This window comes from Eumetopias jubatus, unplaced genomic scaffold (genome assembly GCF_037043125.1).
Source record: "Eumetopias jubatus isolate StellerSeaLion01/CBP00866 unplaced genomic scaffold, mEumJub1_p1.0 scaffold_2, whole genome shotgun sequence".
NCBI lineage: Eukaryota > Metazoa > Chordata > Mammalia > Carnivora > Otariidae > Eumetopias > Eumetopias jubatus.
Genome location: NW_028274808.1, coordinates 24,429,313 through 24,445,341, shown reverse-complemented (window position 1 = coordinate 24,445,341; position 16,029 = coordinate 24,429,313). Strand labels below are relative to the sequence as shown.

Here is a 16,029-nt window from a genome sequence, read left to right as displayed (position 1 = left end):
ATTTATTCTTCCAATCCATGAGCATGGAATGTCTTTCCATTTCATTATGTCATCTTCAATTTCTTTCATCAGTTTACAGTTTATATTTTTCAGATAACAGGTCTTTCACCTCTTTGGTTAGGTTTATCTTTAGGCATCTTATTGGTTTTGGTGCAATAGTAAATGTGATTGATTTCTTAATTTCTCTTTCTGCTGCTTCTTTTTTCTTTTCCTTTTTATTTTTAGTTTTGCAAAAGATTTCTTTATGTTGATTTTGTTCTTTTTATTTTATTATTTTTAGTTTTTATTATTTTTTTATTTTTTAAATTTTATTTTATTATGTTATGTTAGTCACCATACAGTACATCATTAGTTTGTGATGTAGTGTTCCATGATTCATTGTTTTCGAGTAACACCCAGTGCTCCATGCAGTACGTGCCCTCCTTAATACCCATCACCGGGTTAGCCCATCCCCCCACCCCCTCCCCTCTAAAACCCTCAGTTTGTTTCTAGGAGTCCATAGTCTCTCATGGTTGGTCTCTCCCTCGGATTCCCCCCTTCATTTTTCCCTTCCTTCTCCTAACGTCCTCCAGCTATTCCTTATGTTCCACAAATAAGTGAAACCATATGATAATTGACTTTCTCTGCTTGACTTCTTTCACTTAGCATAATCTCCTCCAGTCCCATCCATGTTGATGTGAAAGTTGGGTATTCATCCTCTCTGATGGCTGAGTAATACTCCATTGTATATATGGACCACCTCTTCTTTATCCATTCGTCTGTTGAAGGGCATCTCGGCTCTTTCCACAGTTTGGCTATTGTGGATATTGCCGCTATGAACATTGGGGTGCATATGGCCCTTCTTTTCACTACATCTGTGTCTTTGGGGTAAATACCCAGGAGTGCAATTGCTGGGTCATAAGGTAGCTCTCTTTTTAACTTTTTGAGGAACCTCCACACTGTTTTCCAAAGTGACTATACCAACTTGCTTTCCCACCAATAGTGTAGGAGGGTTTCCCTTTCTCCACAACCTCTCCAACATTTGTTGTTTCTTGCCTTGTCCATTTTTGCCATTCTAACTGGTGTAAGTGGTATCTCAATGTGGTTTTGATTTGAATTTTCCTGATGGCTAATGATGATGAACATTTTTTCATGTGTCTGTTAACCATTTGTACGTCTTCTTTGGAGAAGTGTCTGTTCATGTCTTCTGCCCAGTTTTTGACTTGATTATTTGTTTGTTTGGGTGTTGAGAGTTTGAGTTCTTTATAGATCTTGGATACCAGCCCTTTGTCTGTAGTGTCATTTGCAAATATCTTCTCCCATTCTGTAGGTTGCCTCTTTGCTTTGTTGACTATTTCCTTTGCTGTGCAGAAGCTTTTTATCTTGATGAAGTCCCAAAAGTTCATTTTTCTTTTGTTTCACATGCCTTTGGAGAGGTTTCTTGAAAGAAGTTGCTGTGGCCGATGTCGGAGAAGAGGTTACAGCCTATGTTCTCCTCTAGGATTTTGATGGATTCCTGTCTCACATTGAGGTCTTTCATCCATTTTGAGTTTATCTTTGTGTATGGTGTTAGAGAATGGTCGAGTTTCATTCTTCTGTATATAGCTGTCCAATTTTCCAAGCACCATTTATTGAAGAGACTGTCTTTTTTCCATTGTATACTTTTTCCTGCCTTGTTGAAGATTGACCATGGAGTTGAGGGTCCCTATCTGGGCTCTCTATTCTGTTGCCATTGGTCTATATGTCTGTTTTTGTGTCAGTACCATGCTATCTTGGTGATCACGGCTTTGTAATATAGCTTGAAATCAGGCAGTGTGATGCCCCCAGCTTTGTTTTTCTTTTTCAACATTTCCTTGGCAATTCGGGGTCTTTTCTGATTCCATATAAATTCTAGGTCCTGTGACTTTACTGAATTTATCAGTTCCAGCAGTTTTTGGTGTAGTGGTTTTCTTTTTTTTTCTTAAGATTTTATTTATTTAATTGAGAGTGAGCGAGCGAGAGAGAGCACAAGTAGGGGTAGAGGCAGAGGGAGAAGCAGACTCCCCTCTGAGCAGGGAGCCCAACATGGAGCCTGATCCCAGGACTCTGGGATCATGACCTGAGCCAAAGGTGGACTTAACCAACTGAGCCTCCCAGGCACCCCTTTCAAGGTTTCTATACATAGTATCATGTCATCCACAAATAGTGAGTTTGACTTCTTCCTTGCTGATTTGGGTGCCTTTTATTTCTTTTTGTTGTCCGATTGCTGAGGCTAGGATTTCCAATGTTAAATAACAGTGGTGAGAGTGGATATCACTCTCTTGTTCCTGACCATGGAGGAAAAGCTGTCTGTTTTTCCCCATTGAGGATGATATGAGCTATGGTGTTTCATATGTTGATGTATGTTCCCTCTAAACCTACTTTTAAAGGGTTTTTATCACAAATGGATGTTGAACTTTGTCAGATGCTTTTTCTGCATCTATTGAAATGATCATGTTTCTTATCCTTTCTTTTATTAATTTGTTGTATCACATTGATTGATTTACAAATATCAAACCACCCTTGCAGCCCAGGAATAAATCTCACTTGATCATGGTGAATGATTCTTTTAATATATTGTTGGATTCGGTTTGCTAGTATGTTATTGAGAATTTTTGCATCCATGTTCATCAGGGATATTGGCCTGCAGTTCCTTATTTTAGTGGTGTCTTTGTCTGGTTTTGGAATCAGGGTAATGCTGGCCTCATAGAATGACTGTGGAAGTTTGTCTTCCTTTTCTATTTTTTGGAATAGTTTGAGAAGAATAGGTATTAACTCTTCTTTTTTTAAGATTTTATTTATTTATTTGAGAGAGAGAGAGAGAGAGAGAGAGAGAGAACTGCACAAGCAGGGGGAGGGGCAGAGGGATAGGGAGAAGCAGACTACCCCCTGAGCAGGGAGTCCAGGCTCTATCCCAGGACCCTGGGATTATGACCTGAGCCGAAGGCAGCCAGTTAACCGACTGAGCCACCCAGGTGTCCCGGTATTAACTCTTCTTTAAATGTTTGGTAGAATTAGCCTGTGAAGCCATCTGGCCCTGGAATTTTGTTTGTTGGGAGTTTTTTGATTATTGATTCAATTCTTTTGCTGGTTATCGGTCTGATTAAGTTTTCTAATTTTCCTGTTTCAGTTTTGGTAGTTTATATGTTTTCAGGAATTTAACCATTTCTTCCAGATTGCCCAATTTGTTGTCATATAGTTTTTTATAATATTCTTTTATAATTGCCTGTACTTCTGGGTTGTTGGTTGTTATTTCTCCTCTCTCATTTGTCGTTTTATTTATTTTGGTCCTGTCTCTTTTCTTTTTGATAAATCTGGCTAGAGGTTTGTCAATTATTATTTTTTTCAAAGAACTAGCCCGTGGTTTCACTGATCTGTTCTTTTTTTTTTTTTCCCCCTTCCTTCAGCTTGCTTTAGGTTTCATTTGTTGGTCTTTTTCTAGTTCCTTTAGGTGTAAGGTTAGGTTGTTTATTTGAGATTTTTCTTGCTTCTTGAGGAAGGCCTGTATTGCTATATACTTTCCCCTTAGGATGGTTTTTGCTGCATCCCAGAGATTTTGGACTGTTGTGTTTTCATTTTCATTTGTTTCTATGTATTTTTTTTTATTTTTTCTTTGAGTTCCTGGTTGAACAATTCATTGTTTAGTAGCATGTTCTTTAACCTCCATGTATTTGTGATTTTTTCAAACCTTCCAGTCTTTTGGTGTGTGGTATGATTTCAATCTTTTTGTATTTTTTTGAGGGCTGATTTGTGACCTAATATGGGATCTATTCTGGAGAACGTCCTTTGTACACTTGAAAAAAAATGTGTATTCTGCTGTTTTTGAATGGAATGTCCTGAATATATGTTAAGTCCTTCTTGTCCAGTAGATTTAGAGGGAAGATGGCAGCAGAGTTGAAGTATCCTAGGCTCATCTCCTCCCATGAAAACAATTATATAACTATTAAAACACCCTTAATACCCCAGAAGTCAACCTGAAAAATGATGGAATAAACTCCACAACTAAAGGGAGAGAAGAAACCACACTGAAGAATGTAGGAAGTGTGGAGACATGGTTTAGGGTAGAAACAGATCATAAATACTGTGGAAGGGAGACACCATGATTTCAGAGAAGGGTGAGAGAGTAAAAGGAGTACACAGGGGAACACACAAGGAGAAAATCTCCCTGAAGCCATTGCCTTGAAAATCAAGAGGGTCTGAATTTCATGAGTTCTGGAACTAGTGGGGTTTAAAGCCTGGAGTTTTAAAGTGAGTGGGCTTGGCTGGGGTAGAGCCTAGACACTGCCCTGCTCTTGAAGAGAAGGCAGGCAAACAACCTGGGGACAGATGGTATAGAAATAGTGATTTGAAGAATGCCTAGGCACACAGGGCAGAGATTATTCCAGTCTTCTTAGAGACCTTCCCTGAGAGCCAGCATTCACAGAGATGCCTCTCTGAGAACAAAAATGCTGGTTCGTGCCATTTCTTCCCCCACCCCTCAGCATAAACACAGGTCAAGAAGCAGCAGAGCACAGACACTGGCTGCCTAACTTGTTTACACCAAGTCCTATGCTCTGTGCTCTGGCAGGACTGCCCTTTCTAGTCAAGTTTGCCTCAGTCCCAGCATGGTGGGCCCTTCCCCCAAGAAGACTAGCAGAGCCTTCCTCCACCAACACTCCCCCCCACCCCCACTTATACCACATCTCCTGACCAGAGAGTTCTGCAGGGCCTCAGTTCTCCTCAATTAATATCAGGTCTCATTTCGCAAGCAGACCAGAGCATACCTAGTTAAAACTCTACATTCAGGCCAAGGACGAAACACTGCCCACAGTAGGCTAGGAGAGCCCCTGCAGACAACTGGCTTGAAGGACAGAGCAGCCAAAACACAGCAACAGAGCACACACATTGCACACACCAGAGACACTCTCTGAAGTGTCAGGTTGTGGACACTACATGACCTCTTCTTCAGAAGGCTATTGCTTTCAGGAACAGGAAACATAATTGGCTTTTCTAACCACAAAAGAAGACAGAGACTTAGACAAAATGCCAAGACAGAGGAATTTATCCCAAATGAAAGAATAAGATAAAGCCACAGCCAGAGAGCTAAGTTAAACAGAGATAAGTAACATGCCTGATGGAGAATTTAAAGTAACATTCATAAAGATACTCACTGGGCTTAAGAAAAGACCAGAAGATATCAGGGAGACCCTTACCACATAGATAAACAAGTTAAAAAAGAATCAATCAGAGATGAAGAATGCAATAAACAAGATTGGGAACAGGCTTGATGCAATGAATAGCAGACTGGAAGAAGTAGAGGAATGAACCAGTGATACAGTAGACAAAATAATGGAAAATAATGAAGTTGAACAAAAGAGAGAAAGAATTATGGAACAAGAGAATAGACTTAGGGAATCAGTGACTCCCTCAAACATAATGACATCCATATTATAGGCTTCCCAGAAGAGGAGAGAGAAAAGGGAGCAGAAAATTTATTTCAAAAAAATAACAGCAGAAAACTTTCCTAATCGGGAAGGAAACAGACATCCAGAAGGCACAGAGAACTCCCATCAAAATCAATAAAAGCAGGCCAACACCAAGACATATTGTAATTAACTTTGCAAAATATTCTGATAAAGAAAAAAATCTTAAAATCATCAAGGCTAAAGAAATCCTTAACTTATAAAGGAAGACCTATAAGGCTAGCTAGAGATTTCTCAACAGAAACTTGGCAAGCCGAAATAGAATGGCATGATGCACTCAAAGTACTGAAGAGGAAAAATCTGCAGCCAAGAATACTCTATCCAACAGGGCTATCATTTAGAATAGGAAAGATGAGGAGTTTCCCAGACAAAAAACTAAAGTTCATGACTATTAACCAGCACTGCAAGAAATATTAAATGGAACTCTTTGAGTGGAAAGGAAAAATCAAAAGTGACAAAGACAAAAAAAGGATCAGAGAACATCTCCAGAAACAATGACAAAAGGAGTATAAAATGGCAGTAAGTTCATATCTATCAATAATTACTTTGAATGTAAGTGGACTAAACATCCAAAAGACTCCAATCAAAAGACATAGGGTATCAGAATGGATTAAAAAAAAAAAAGAAGAACAAGACCCATCTAGATCTGCCTACAAAAGACTCATTTTATACTGAAAGACAATTGCAGATTGAAAGTGGGGAGGGTGGTAGTGGAAAAACATTTATCACACAAATGAATCTTAAAAGAAAGATGGAGTAGCAATATTTCTATGAGACAAACTAGACTTTAAAACAAAGATTGTAACAAGAGATGAAGAAGGGCATGATATCATAATAAAGGGGATAATTCAACAAGATCTAACCAATTATAAATATTTATGCACCCAACATGAGAGCCCCAAATATATAAAACAATTAAAAACAAACATAAAGGAACTCATTGATAATGATACAATAAATGTAAGGGACTTTAACATCCCACTTACATCAATGGACAAGTCATCTAAACAGAAAATAAGCAAGGAAACAATAGCTTTGTATATTTACCTTATTGTATGTTATTTTCAAACTTTGCTTTTAGAATATTATAATTATTCATTCATTGTATTCTTAGGATATATTTCCAAAATTAAATCTGTTGCATAGCTGTCTTTGACAATTTTTAAAAAGCTATTAAAACATACATAAATTTAATCCTAGAAAGACTGAAGCCATTTATATTCCTATTAGCATTTTGTATCTGAATCATAATGACAAAACTATCATTAAAAATTTCATTTGAAAAGTTAACAAATTTAAGTCATTATAGTTAACATGCATTTCTTGATTACTAGTGAGTTTAGTTTTTTCCTTGTGTGTGTTTGCTATGTTTTTGTGTATTAATTGTGATTTCCTTGTCAATTTTTTTATTTCACTAATAGAATATTTATGCATTCTTATAAGTGTAAAAGTATTGTTACCTAAGAAGTATATAAACTTTTTTAGACAAAAATCATACAAGCTTTTTAGAAAGTATATAAGAATTTTTAATTGTTGCAAATTATTTTCCCTGTTTGCTAATTGTCCTCATTTCTTGAATATCATTTAATTTTTTTCAATGTGTATATATTCATATCATGTTAAAAATATTTAAACTTGGAGATAAGGCAAAAATGTAAGCACCAGATCCTTTCAATGTCATATTAGAGTATTATGTGATAGGCTTAACCCAGCATTACTTAATTATCTAGGGGAATGTACCTCAATTTGACTTTACTATTTACCAGTAATTAAGGGCTTAGGCTCTGTGGAGAGACACATTAAATTAAAGATCTTTGCCCAGTAGAATAAAATAGCCCAAAAGGTTACAGTTTTATTGCTATGTAAGATATTAATGAGTTTGGTTTCTAACTCAGCAAATCTATTTCAATATATCTTTCTTTGCATACTATAAAAATCCTTGTTTTACGAAATAGTCTGAAACAGCATTGACATTTAAATGGTCATAGTACTAATGATAATATATCTTTGATATGTTTATTTTTATATATTCATGATAGTCATGTTTTTCAATTTTCAATATTTTGAAAAGTTTTTGCAGGCTCTACCAATACTCCCAATTACACTCAGTTGTCAGAGCCCATTAAGCTACATAGACTGAGAGGTGTACCTGTCAGGCTATTTAAATTCAAACAGGTCTTCTCTTGGTTTCTGAGGTGATTTCCAAGTAGTCCTAGAGCTTTATTTTTGCAGACCTCTCATTTGTAGTGATTAGAATATGGTTTTATAGACTGAGAATTTGGTGATTTTTTTAAAGAGATAATGGGATTTATTCTCTCTTTGGTGAGCAATGATGAAAAATATGGTTTGATATTTTTTGTTTGTTTTCTGCTATTTGTGAGAAGAAAATTTATATGCCCCTTAGAAATCAGAGCAACTCTTTGAGATAAGTATTGTGGATTTCTGTATATCTGTTTACTTTTGACTGATGAATGAGGTTGTCACAATGAAGCTGCAGGATCTCTCCATGTATATATGTGTGAAAACCCTTTTCCTCTCATTATGTGAGTGTGAAGTGCTTTCTTATTTCTGGAGTGTATTATTAAATTTTATTATAATCTCAAATTAAAGTGGCTCTTAGTTACTTTTTTATTGTGGAAAAATACATATAATATAAAATTTACCATTTTAAACACTTTAAATGAACATCTAAGTGTCATTAACTATATTAACAATGCTGTGGAACCAGCACCACTATATAGTTCTAGAACTTTTTCATTAATCCTCCCCAACCAACCCCTCCGAAATGTTCCTGTATCCTTTAATCAGTCACTCCCCTTTTCTTCCTTCCCTAGCCCCTGGTTACCTCTAACCTGCTTTCAGTCTTTGCCTATTTGGGATATTCCACACAAATAGAATTATACAATATATGACATTTTGTAGTTTAGCTTCCTTCATTTAGCATGTTTTCAAGGTTTATCCATGTTGCAGCATGCATAGCTATTTCATTCCTTTTTTTAACTGAGTAACATCCCATTGTATGGATTTACCATATTTTATCCATTCATCCTGTAATGGACATTGGGTTGTTTCCAACTTTGGTAATTGTCAGTGGTGCTAGTATTATCATACATGTACAAGTTTTTGCTTGAATACCTGTTTCCAATACTTTAGGTATATACCTAGAAATAGAATTACTGGACCATATTCTAATTCTTTTTAACCTTTGAGGAACTGCCACACTGTCTTCCACAGTGATTGTACCATGTTACATTCCTATAAGCAATGTGCTGATTTCTCCACATTTCCACCAACATTTGTCTCTTTGATTATAACCATTCTAGGGCATGTAAAATGGTATCTGACTGTGTATGTGTATGTGAGTGTTTGTTTAGCATCTTTTCATGTGCTTGTTATTAATTTCTATATACTCTTTGATATACAGGGAAATGTGCATTCAAATTATTTGCTCATTTTTTGGAGTGCTTGGGTGGTGCAGTCAGTTAGGTGTCTGACTCTTGGTATTGGCTCAGGTCATGATCTCAGGTCGTGAGATGAAGCCTCATGTCAGGCTCCATGCTCAGCATAGAGTCTGCTTAGATTTTCTCTCCCTTGCCTTCTGCCCTTCCCCCTGCATTCTCTCTCTCTAAAATAAATAAATAATCTTTCAAATTCTTTGCTCAGTATTTTAATTTGGTTGTTGAATTTCTGTTGTTAAATTGTAGGCATTCTTTGTATATTCTGGATAATAAAGACTAAAGCCCTATCAGATATATGATTTGGAAATATTTTGTCCCATTATGCAAACTTGTTTTTTGTTTTGTTTTGTTTTTAATTTCTTAGTAGTGTCCTTAGATGCACAAGCTTTTTAGTATATGTGCTGCCAAAGTGAGCATGATGCACAAACTTTTGAAATTTTGAAGTCTAATTTATCTATTTTTGTTGTTGTTCTTACTTATGCTTTTGATGTCATATCTAAGAAACCATTACCAAATCCAAGGTCATTAAGATTTATCTCTATATTTTCTTCTAAGAATTTTATAGATTTAGTTCTTATATCTAGGTTTTTGACTCTATAAATTATTTTTGTATATAATATAGGTAAGGGTCCAACTTCATTTGTTTGCATGTGGATATCTAGTTATCCCAGAACCTTTTTGTCAAAAGGCTATTCTTTTCCCATTGAATGGTCTTGGCACTCAGGTCAAAAATTAATTAATCATAGATTCATGGGTTTACTTATGGACTTTCAGTTCTGTTCCATTGCTCTATATGTCTATTTTTATGTCAGTATCATACTCTTGGTTATGTAGCTTTATAGTAAGTTTTGAAATCATAAATGTGAATCATCCAACTTTTTTTTTCTTTTTCAATATAGTTTTCACTCTTCTAAGCATTAGTTGGTTTACTAATAGATTAAAATATCCCTTGGGCACCTGGGTGGTTTAGTCAGTTGAGTGTCAGATTTTTTTTTCTTAAAGATGTTATTTATTTATCTGAGAGAGAGAGAGAGAGTGAGTGGGAAGGAGAGGGAGAGAGAATCTGAAGCAGACTCTACACTGAGCTCAGAGTCAGACATGGTGCTTGATACTATGACCAAGAGTTGGACACCTAACCCAGGCGCCCTAAGTGTCTGACTCTTGGTCTCAGCTCAGGTCATGATCTCAGGGTTGTGGAATCAAGCCCCGTGTCAGGCTCTGCACTCAGTGAGGATTCGGCTTGAGATTCTCTCTCCCTCTGCCTTGCCCCTCCGCTGCTTGGTGCGCACAAGCACGCTCTCTCTACTTCTCTCAAAACTAACTAAATAAATCTTTAAAAATAATCCTTAAATTGTAGGATATGAAAAAAAATAAACAAAAACCAGCTTTTATCCTGCTTTTAGGATAGCAGTTTTCTATATTCAACATGCCACTAATATATATTTTAACTTTGCAATATGTCCGTTTTTGTGGAGTTACATAATGACTCTTTCTGTGAAAGACTTTTCAATTCTCTCTATATATAAGATTCAAAGAAAACTCTCCTACATGAGAAGTATTTATCAAAGATATTTGCCTAAGAAAAAAATGAGGCCTTCTTCATTTTTGGACTTTCCCCACATACCAAGAATAGGAACTTTACTGTGTAATGTAGGCCCCCATTTTCTGTGTACAGGCTCCAACTACTTTAATAACACACTTAGGCAGAAGGAAAGCTTTTCCAATACTCTGTCCATTATCTTAAGAGAGAATGTATTATTTTTCTGGGCAATTCAATAGGTAGAAGAGGATTTTTAAGCTTCAGGGCTCAAGACTTAATGATAGATTTCTAAATTCCAAGTTTTATTTTATGGAACATCATTAACTAATATATTAATTTTATAAAACTTTATCACGTATAAAAAATAAATGGAAGAGATTACGTATTTTTCTTTAATATTCCTACTCAGGAAATGGAAAATGAACAAATATATATACACAAGTGCCATGGAGTTTTGCAGAAACTTACATGGGATAGACATGAAGACACCCACCCAAGTATAAATGAAGAAAGCAGCTAAGGAAGGTCTGTTGAAGGATATACCTCCTAAGCTAATTATTACTATAACAAATAATGATGAATGAGGTGAAATTTAAGAAAGGGAAGAAGTAACACATGCAAACATATTGATTCAAGAGGCCATACTAAACCAGGGTTCAACAAGAAATTCAGCATATCCTGAAGACAAGAAACAAGACAGTGAGTAAGAAGACATGCTGTTGTTGATGAAAGAGAAGACTGCTTTATAGTGTGCTAGCTCCTAAATTATTTTATGTCCATGTTATTTCTATAGCAATGTGGCATGGTAATTTAGAGTATGTCACTGAAAATTACTAGACCTTTCCTTACTGGGTCAAATTCTAACTGTATCATTTACTTGGTATGTGACTTTAGACAAATTACTTAATAATTTTGAGCTTCAATTTGTAAATTACATGAATAGCTAAAAACACATGTAACATTATGTTATACATAGCATTTCTCAATAAATATTAAGTGTCATTATTAGGATATTATTATTGCTATTCCAGTATTAGTACACAAAACACACATTTATTAGAGTGTATTAATATATAATATAACTTTGAAAGTCTTTTCATGATTCCTTAGGTTTTAGGATATAAAAGAATGGTCACCTTCATGCCCCTGAAGAAAAGTAAAGATCATGATTTATGAAAGATATATTGACCTATTGAAATCTTCAGAAGTAATCTCAAAAGTACAGACAAAAATATCCTTTTAAGCTTGAATAGAGTCTAAATTAAAAAATTCATTTTAAGAAAATCAAAAGAATATGGAACAAACATAATTTAGCTACACATATCTAATGCAAATGAAGGAAAATCCCTGTAGACAATGAATGTGATATATGTAAAATGAATACATTCAAATTTTAACCCAGATTCTACACCTGCCACACACAATTGCCAATTTTTTCTTATTTTTTGTCTTTTCATCTGTGTAGAAAAATAAAATAGGATTCTATAAAATAGGGATATTTCAGTTTTCACAAAGACAAATCTTTGAAAATAATGAAATGCTTAGTGTCAGAATTAAATATCTCATGTCTACCTATGGACAACCAATGATTTCACATTAACACTTCACATTACATAGAAACTTCATCAGTAATTTGCACTTTTAACCCCAAAAGAAAAGTGTCACTTTGGATATAATTACACCAATTATTTCTAAGTAGTAAAGAATGGCTCAAATTTATAAATATAATGTGTTTCAATAATTCTCCAATCTATATAAAATATTCAAACTAGGTAATGCAAATTGACTAAGGTCAATGAACTAGTGAAGTTCATAAACCTCTGAAAGTATGTTGAAGTTATAGGGAATTTATTGATCTGAGATGTAGAAATTTTTCTAAGAGAATTATAATTAAGCATTTTCCTACTTTCTATGTAACCCCACCCCTTGAGAGGATTGGAAATAGATACTGAACACTTAATTAAGCCAGATCATTAATTAAAATGCTGCACTGCCTCATTACTGGTTCACACTGGTATCAGAACACCACAACAAACAAATCCTACTTAGGCGTCCCCCATCAATTTTATAATCACCCTTGGATTTGGTTTAAGAGGTCCACACCTCTCAAGACCCTGGTATATCAGCTTAAAGCTTACAGTATGATGTGGAAATTTTTCCCAAGTTTAAGAACAGCAGAAATCACTTAAAATATTTCATTTTAATGTGTGTTCTAAATGTTCTTTCCAATATTTTACCATATTCAGTCTAATAAAAACTCACTGGTATTCACACTAAAATTATTGATTAAGGTGAAAACACCTTAAACACCCTCTCTGTCCCCCTCCCTGTGCTGTGATTCCCTCTGCTCATTGGGAAGCCTGAACCACATCTTCTACTCCTGTCACACAAGGTAAGGTCTGAGTTAAGTGTAAAGCCAAGATGTTCATATATGAGACACTACATAGTAGCTTTTCTTGTATGTCTCTTTACTCTTCTTCTGAGGCTCTAACCCTGATTAGGGTAAGGTTTGTATAGGGTGGGTATTTGACCTCTCTGGAAACAAAACAAAACAAAACAAAATATAACTTGAAGACCAGGTTTGATGGACTGCATGTTGAGTTCTAAGTAAGAGAGTTCCCTTCAGGAAAACAAAGAGGGCTGAGGAAATCTCAGGTTCTTGACCCAATGATAGATAGAGGAGGAAAAGCCTGGAAAGAGAAGTGTAAAAGCAAAGCTAACTAACTTGTGTGATTTGATAGCCTATCCCTGGGAATGTTCATAGTATTTTTATTCATAAACAAATTTTGATATATTCTTCCAATGAAATACTACTCAGCAATCAATGGGAATGAACTGCTGAATGATGAATCAATGTGGATAAGTCTTAAAGCTATTAGGTTGAGAGATGAAAGACAAAACAATACATATCATGATTCCATTTATATAAAGATCAAGAATAGGTAAAACTCATTCATGGTTTTATTTACTTCAATAAAGGTAGAACAGTGATTGCTCTGGGTGACAGGGTGAGGCTTGACTGGAAATGGGCATTGGGGAACTCTCTGGAGAAACAGAAATGTTTCTATCTTGACAGTGGTATGGGTCACAAGAGTATATATATTTGAGCTACATTTCAGAGTTATGCATTTCACTATACATGTATTATATCTATATTTGTTTTTTTAGAGAGAGAGCAGAGGGAGAGGGAGGGAGAGAATATTAAGCAGGCCCCACACCTGGCACAGAGTCTGACCCTGAGATCATGACCTGAACTGAAATCAAGAATTGGATTCAACCCACTGAGCCACCCAGCACCCCATGTGTATTATATTTTAATTAAAATATTGTTCTACAACCAAATACAAGAAAGAAGGAAGGCAGGGAGGGAATGAGGAGGGATGGTACAAGCTTGGGTTATTAGGCTAATATAGTACAATCCATATTCCCAGGTCTGCTACTTACTGTATGACCTTGGCCATATTACTAAAACTATCTAATTTTTTAGGTTTGTTACCTAAATAAAAGAGTTTTTCATGGTACTGTAAGATTGTCATGAAGATTAAATAACATGACAAATGTATGCAAAGTCTTTAGCCCTGGGCTGCCTCACAGTTAATAACTGCTGGATGGCAGTGATAATGGTGATGGATAATAAGTACAGTGTAGGAATTATCTGGGGAATATGGCTGAATTGCAACACCTAAAGAGAAAAACTTGAGAAATTACAAACATCTTCTCAAGGTAGTGGTGAGACAGTGCGTACTACTAAGAAAATTCTACCTTCTCTCACCAGGAGTCCTTGTAAGAGTGACATCATCTTTAAACCCTGCTTGGCAATCCCTGACACACCACTGTGATGCCCAGGGAAGACAGGGTGACCTAGAAGTCCAACTACTTCCTTAAGATCATCCAACTTTTGGATGATTATCCAAAACGCTTCGTTGTGGGAACAGACAATGTGGGTTCCAAGCAGGTGCAGCAGAGCCACATGTCCCTCTGCAGGAAGGCTGTGGTGGGCAAGAACTCCATGAAGCACAAGGCCATCCAAGGGCACTGGAGAATGCCCTAGCCCTGAAGAAATGGTTGCCTCATATTCAGGGGAATGTGGGTTTTGTGTTCACCCAGGAGGACCTCACTGAGATTAGGGACATGTTGCTGGTCAATAGGTATCAGATGTCACCTGTGCTGGTGCCATGGCCACATGTGAAGTCCCTGTGCCTGCCCAGAACACTGTTTTGGGCCTGAGAAGAGCCCCTTCTTTCAGGCTGCAGGCATCACAACAAAAATCTGCAAGGGCACCTCTGAAATCCTGAATGATGTGCAGCTGATAAAGACAGGAGACAAGGAGGGGGAGACGAACCACGAGAGATGATGGACTCTGAAAAACAGACAGTGTCCTAGAGGGGAGGGGAGTGGGGGGAAGGGTTAGCCTGGTGATGGGTATTAAAGAGGGCACGTTCTGCGTGGAGCACTGGGTGTTATGCACAAACAATGAATCATGGAACACTATGTCAAAAACTAATGATGTATGGTGATTAACATAACAATAAAAAATTTAAAGAAAAAAAAAAGACAGGAGACAAAGTGGGTCCAGCAAAGCCACACTGCTGAATGTGCTGATTATTTCCCCCCCTTCTGCATCCAGCAGGTGTTTGACAATGGCAGCATCTACAACCCCAAAGTGCTTTATATCACAGAGGAAACTGCATTCTAGCTTCCTGGATGGTGCCCCAATGTTAGTGTTATGTCTGCAGACTGGTTACTGACTGTTGCACCAGGACCCCCTTCTATCAGCAATGTATACAAGTAGGTCTGGCTTTGTCACTGGAGACTGATTACACCTTCTCACTTGCTGAGAAGGTTGAGGCCTTCTTGGCTGATCCATATGCATTAGTGGTTACTGCCCATGTGGCTGCCACCACCACTGTCACTCCTGCTGCTGCTGCAGTCCCAGCCAAGTGTGAAGCAAAGGAAGAGTCAGAGGGGTTTGATGAGGATATGGGATTTGGTCTCTTTGACTAATCACCAAAAAGCAACTCGCAAAGCTAACTTTAGTTGTAAAACAAGGAAATAATGGCTTACTTCTCAAAAAAAAGAAAAATTCTAAGAAGGAAGGGCTCCAGTAAAAGAATGCCCAGTATGTATTAGTCACTGAAATATTTACTTCTCCGTTCTGTTGCAGAGCCAAATTGCCTCAAAAGGTAAAGAGTAAGTTAGAAAAAAAGCAAGAGATCCTTTGTGGCTACTAGAATTCTAACTACAGAGTAGAGTGAGAAGTGGGGTGCTGGAACCCAAATAAGCATGATCTGTCACAAATGGCAGTAGTTTCATCACATAAATCTTTTTAAGATTTTATTTATTTGAGAGATAGAGAGAGAATGGGGGGGCAAGGAGCAGAGGGAGAGGGACAAGCAGACTCTGTGCTGAGCTCAGAGCCTGATGTGGGGCTCGATCCCACGACCCTGAGGTCATAACCTGAGCTGAAATCAAGTCAGACACTTAACTGACAGCCACCAGGCGCCCCTCACCACATACATCTACACAGAACAATGTGGACCTGAAAGACAAAATTCAGGAGCAGAGGTACGTG

At 36.8% G+C, this 16,029-nt stretch overlaps 1 protein-coding gene and 1 pseudogene across 3 annotated transcripts in view; one reads left to right on the top strand and one right to left on the bottom strand.

Moving 5' to 3' along the window:
• Positions 1-16,029, bottom strand: part of SGCZ (sarcoglycan zeta) — a 463,311-nt gene that overhangs the window by 164,623 nt on the left and 282,659 nt on the right. The window lies entirely within an intron of this gene.
• Positions 14,296-15,461, top strand: LOC114206223 (large ribosomal subunit protein uL10-like; annotated as a pseudogene).